Genomic DNA, 6,000 nt, shown 5'->3' on the forward strand with positions numbered 1-6,000 from the left:
TCATCCTCTTTCTCTGTACATTTAGCATTCATTTGCTCAAAGGTTGATGTGCTTGCTGCTTCCTGAGCAGCATGTCTTTTCTCCACTCTAGTGGCCTGCTTAGTCTCTTCTTTCGCCGGCATCTTTTCACGTTAAAACTGATCAAGTCAGTGTTTGTGTTACAATTACTTAGTATGTTTTCTTTAATTTTTTGCTTAAGCTGGCACTTAAGTCTTCAATCTGCCTCAAGAATGATATAAGATATGAAGAGGTAGAGGAAGAGACGGCGAAGGCGGTAGGGATAGCCACTGCCGAGAGTTGATTTTAAAATAAAATAAAATAAAAATAAAAAGAGGAATAACCTTAGAGGTCAATCATCACTCCAAAAGCGGATAGTAGACGTCATGTAGTATATGTGTACCACATTTCAGGTCAATAGTTCAAACGGTTTGTGAGCTACAGGTGATTTAAAATCCTGGACAGACAAACTGACAGCCACAGTAGTGTATTATTTATGAAGATTTGATAGCAATGTTAAATATTGTCTGCATTTGGAAAGATAGCTTCATTATTACCAGATGAAGACACCAGGAGTCAATTACAACAAATTTCAGTCAGTCTGCAGTTGCTTACTCTGGATTAGTTTGTACTACAGTTTCTTGTGATCATCACTACCTCTAAGTTCAACTGCTACAAAAAAACAATGGATCACAGTTTGGAGTTCAGCCTAATTTGTGCTTGGTAAAGTTGCAAAGGCTTGTCACTGTTGTTTTAAAAATTAACACACATTTCTGGGAACTGTGCACCAGAACTTTTCAGTTAACCCAATTAGTAAGACAAATCAAAAGCTATGTTAATATAGAATTATAACTTTGTATCATATTTATATTTAATCTAATTGTCCTAACAAATTAATCTTACAGTTAACTTAAGAACTGCACAGTTTAAATTACGGAATGAAGGCATGCAGTAACTAAGAAGATACGCAATTGCCCTGGGTCTGAAAAGAAAGAATACAGTATTAGTGTAGCTTCATTTCCTTTGCCTGAACAAACAAACTAATGCATCATTAATACTAAACTATTATAAAAGACAACAACTAATTACAAGTAAGTTAACAATACCTTACTTCAGTTGTGTTAGCACTATTATAAAAGTACATAAGGGCACTGTATGTGCTTTTCTGTATATCTGAATTAACTTTTTTTGCATGTAACATCATTAAACAGTATATAAACTGAGGAAATGTGAGCCTCTGTTTTTATTCAAAGCAATGTACAAAAAAATCTGTAAAATAAGTATGAGTATTCATCAGGAAGCTACTAGAAAGACATATGTGAAAACAAAATTTTAAAAGTAAAGCACAACAAAAATGGTTTGATCATGGTTTGAACAGAGGCCGCAGTTAAAAATGCACCATGTGGGAAAACAGATAGGGTGTCCTTTTTTTTTTTTTTTAGAGGGGGCCCCTATTTCATTGCTTTAGGTAGGAACAGGCAGTTAAGAAACAACATACAGTACTAAGTCATTTTCTTTTTTTTCTCCCTTTAAAGATACAGCAAGAATGTAACACAGATAAACTTAACTTTTATTACGTCACCGTTTTAGGTATTGTGTCTCAAGTCAGCAGCCAACCAAGACAAAGACTGTATATGAAACTACGTCTTGGCTGATGTACCACAATGAACATTGCGGAAAATGAAAAGGCTCCTAAAAACAGAGATTTTGAAGCCCTTGTAATTATGTAGGAAATCTAGATGCATGTTTAGTTTATATTTTTATTGGTTTTTAACTTTAAAATATTTACAAATTTGATTGCTGCTTCTTTATTTTCGGATGCCAATTAACAATGCCATATACATAACAAAAACAAATTAACGAGAAAACCCAAAGCTCAACAGGTATTTTATGCACCTGTGTGTTTAATGTAAAGTTTCTGTTTCAATGAAACATTTCAACAGAAATAAACAATAAAACGTGAAGGGCCAAGAAATACTTTTTTGCTCTGGTTTACAAAACATTTGGGTGATATTTTCAGAAAAGCAAAATCTATAATATTAATTAAGTCTTGAAAGGGACAAGAAAAGTTTTAACAAAGGAATTTTAAAATTTTAACAAGGAATTAAATAACAAAAATAAGTTCTCTAATTAAGAAGCAGGTAGGAGAATAAATATCCAGTTACTTCAGCCTTCCTAGACCAAGGGTCTCATTTATAAAACTTCACATAGATTTGAGCATGAAAGTATGCATACACCAAAAAACGGGAAAACGCATATACCACAAAAATTCTGATTTATAACACCTTACTAACATTTATACACAATTTATCCTTTATAAATCACAATAATGTAAATAAGCAAATCTGAATGTTTCCAACCCTGGCCGGTTGCCACTCTGAAGCAACCATATATGGACCATATTAGTCAATCTCATACATATAAAACCACAAGGGTGCAGAACTTCATTTCATGGTAGAGCAGCATCCCTCCTGATAAATCCAGACACTGCCACCTGCATCTGAGGAATCTTATGCTGTGTTCCACAACTGCAAATGCTAGCATGCGTTTTGGGGGTCAGGGAAGGGCGTAAGGCGCCATCGTCTGAGTGAATTGCCACTACCACCTTGCACATGTAAAATAACTGTTATTAATGAATAATACAGGCCAATCCAAATACATAGTGCTCAGACAGTTACCTTACCAACATGTCAACTACCTCGTACAGTACCATCAGAAAGTCATCTGCCAAAGCGACTTTGCCTCAAAATAAATAAATCGTTGGTTGACCGAGGCCACCAAAGCACAAGAAGTGTCAGTCCCATCTTGGCATCACAGGTGACTTGAGTGTTAATGGAATATAGCTTCTTACAGATAACAAAAGCAGATTCATTCTCACCAGGTGCCTTTATTGCAAAATTAGTGCAGTCAATTGTCACGACTATGTTAGGAAAATGGGACACTGCTGTGCAAACTGCCTTTTTATGTTGGCAAAACTTTGTTTTATGTATGTGAACCCACATCTTAATGGGAAACGAATTTAACTCCTCATCAGTTGGTTGATGGATTCCAGCATGTTCTTTAGTGCAAATATGCAGGCCCTCTTAAAAGAGAACTAAAACATGCCCACAAGGTTTAATGTTTGTGACATCAACGCACATTATAATAACTGTTTAGTGATATGAATTATTATATACATGAGTTGTCATTTAGTTGGTCTGTCTGCATTTCCCAGTTTCCCTTAAAATGCTGCATATGCATGGGTCAGAACTGCAATAAATATATGAAGGTTCTCCCATTGTTTTCTTTTATAAATCCTAACTTTTGCATGGAAAATTTTTATAAACTTGATCTGAAGTCTGGGGACCTCAGTAGTAAATGCAATAGTCAGAAAGTCACACTCACATTCCCTCTACAATCTAATCAGTAGAACCCTAGTGAAACATATAGCACTCAAGCAGTCGTTTAACTGCAAATAAATCTGCCTCTTTTTTTGTTTATCATGAAAGCAAAGGACCTGCTCAGCTAACCAAAGCCAAAAAGAGTTCAACTCCAGAACATGAAAGCAATACAATAACACAGCTGCACTTTTCCAGGTGGCTTGGAAGTTAATTTGGCGGATTATGAAATTTAAGTGGTGAGGATTGCATTTTTATCACTCTTTAATTTAATATAGTTTTTTTTTTTATCAGTATGCTGCTGCTGGAGTATGTAGTAATCCCTTGGGATTAATAAAGTTACTATCTATCTATCTATCTATCTATCTATCTATCTATCTATCTATCTATCTATCTATCAGGAGCCAAGCTATTAGACAACAATGTGAGGTCAGGGTGGGGATTTAAACAGAATTTGGGTGATCTGTTTTTCCAAAAATGTCTTATAGGGAAATATTTTGAAGGAGAATCTTGTCCACGAGAAGTGGTGGGGACAGTTCTAACTAGGGAGTGTTTTCACGTTAACATCTGGTAGGATTTGCTTGTTGTGAGCCAAACAAGGTGTTTAAAATACCAAGGATTAGTTGTGCATTACCATAATAAAATACGCTTATGTTCTACTCTCATTCTTCAGCCGGGTAAAATGCTTGACGTGCGCGTAACTCTATTACAAGTGAGTAAAATAAACTTGTGTGCGTAATTAATTGAGGCTGACGACAATTTGCAATTTTTATTAATAATACATAATGAAGATGGATTATTATATACATAAATGCATTATGAGCACGACCTGAACTTTTCACTGTACGTTTCTAGCAGAATATACAACAACCAGGTTAATGAATGAATTATTCGATGGTTACGTGAAATAAACGAGATTAAATTCGTAATTCTGGTATTAAAATGAAATCTGTAATTACTACAAAGGCTCAACACCAAATACGGGTTAATAGCTGATATTCAAAATATGGGAGACTTCTGTGCTAACGCTGGCGTGTGGGTGGAGATGGAAGAAAAATTCTGAACTACCATAATGCACGCACAGTGTGAAGCAGCAGGTAAACTGTGTAGTTCTTCGACAAAAGGACGTGACCGTCACCAACCGTGATAACACTTAAAACGCAAGTAAGTTGCTGCAGTATTTTTTATTGAGCAAACTTGGTATTCATTCCGATTTTTATATGACACACATCGGTTAAATGACAACGACATTCACAAGTGCATTCTATGTATTTCTTCACGTTCATTTTTAAAAGTCCGTCCCTACCTGATCACGCCATCTCTGTGCGACTGCGCCAACGTGAATCCTGCACTAGAGCAGGCATAGTGGAGAACACCCTCGCACACCACCGTGCCGCGCCCCCTACTGGCGGGATGTCAAAGAGACAAAACCTTCCTGTCCCCGAAGAAACGCGTGAATGAACGGTTTGAAAAGAGTGACATTACAACCAGCAAATAATCAAATAGTGAAAGTAAATTTCAACATAAAATTTAGCTTAAAAATCAGAGGAAATTCTTCTATCCAACTTGCTTCTTTCACTTATTTATTTAGCTGGCAATTTTGTCTCATTAAATGATATTAAAAGAGGCCTTTAATGACTTGTTGGGCGTAACCATCAGCAGTGTGTCTGTTTGAGAAGGGAATGTCGACCTTATCAGTTGGTTTACTTACCTCAGCAGTGACATTCACGTCCCTGGTGACTTCTCCTATGAAGTCAATAAAACGGACTGGGAGAATGTGGGGGGTCATGAGGTCGCTGGAAAGGGGTGTGTTGCGCTCTTGTCATCTCTGCAAAAGGACGAAGGTCCAAGTCTTTAGAGTCCTGGTGCTTCCTGTTTTGCGAGACATGGATGCTATCTAGTGAACTGAGATGAAGACTGGACTCCGTTGGTACTATGTCTCTTTGGAGAATATTTGGGTATGGCTGGTTTGACTTTGTGTCTAACAAGCGGTTACTCACAAAGTCCTGAATGAGGCACATTACCTGCATTGTGAGGGAGCATCAGTTACGGCACTATGACCAAGTAGCGGAATTCCCCGACGGTGATCCGGCTCACAGGATCCTCATTGTTGAGGACCCGAGCTGCTGAGCCAGGCCAAAGGGACACCCATGTAACACCTGGCTGCGACAGACAGATGGTCATTTCCGGGGGGGGTGACTGTTTCATCATGTGGTGGGTGCGGCAATGTGCTGTACCAGTGCATACTACACAACCTGGCCAGACTGTTTCAAGGGGGAAACAGTATTAGCAGTGAGGACCATATATCCTTTTCCCCAGCTTCATTTGCCATCACATACTGTGGAATCCCAAGGCATTCCCAAGCCATCTGGGGGGATATAATCCTCCCACCAACCCCTGGGTCTTCCCCAGGGTGTCCTCCCAGCTGGTTGTGCCCATAAAACCTCTCCATGCAGTGGTTCAGTGGCTCTACTCTGAGCCTCTTCTGGATGTCTGCAATTTTCACCCTATCTCTAAGGGAGAGCCCAGCCACCACAAAACCCCAAGGTACTTAAACTCCTCCACTTGAGGCAGTAACTCACTTGGAGAGGTCAGTCAAACCTTTTTCCTACTGAGGACCATGGTC

At 38.2% G+C, this 6,000-nt stretch overlaps 1 protein-coding gene across 4 annotated transcripts in view; it reads right to left on the minus strand.

The window, feature by feature from the left end:
* Nucleotides 1–4,718, minus strand: part of timmdc1 (translocase of inner mitochondrial membrane domain containing 1) — a 54,066-nt gene extending 49,348 nt beyond the window's left edge. For 2 of the 4 annotated variants that reach the window (XM_051926289.1, XM_028800712.2), the window contains exon 1: nt 4,337–4,531. The gene's annotated coding sequence lies outside the window, so the exon portion shown is untranslated. Of the gene's footprint in view, nt 1–581; nt 1,160–4,336; nt 4,532–4,680 lie in introns of those variants that run through there. The other 2 variants (XM_028800709.2, XM_028800711.2) reach the window with 2 other exon arrangements.
* Nucleotides 4,719–6,000: the final 1,282 nt, after the last annotated feature.

This window comes from Erpetoichthys calabaricus, chromosome 4 (genome assembly GCF_900747795.2).
Source record: "Erpetoichthys calabaricus chromosome 4, fErpCal1.3, whole genome shotgun sequence".
In the NCBI taxonomy this organism is placed as follows: Eukaryota; Metazoa; Chordata; class Cladistia; order Polypteriformes; family Polypteridae; genus Erpetoichthys; species Erpetoichthys calabaricus.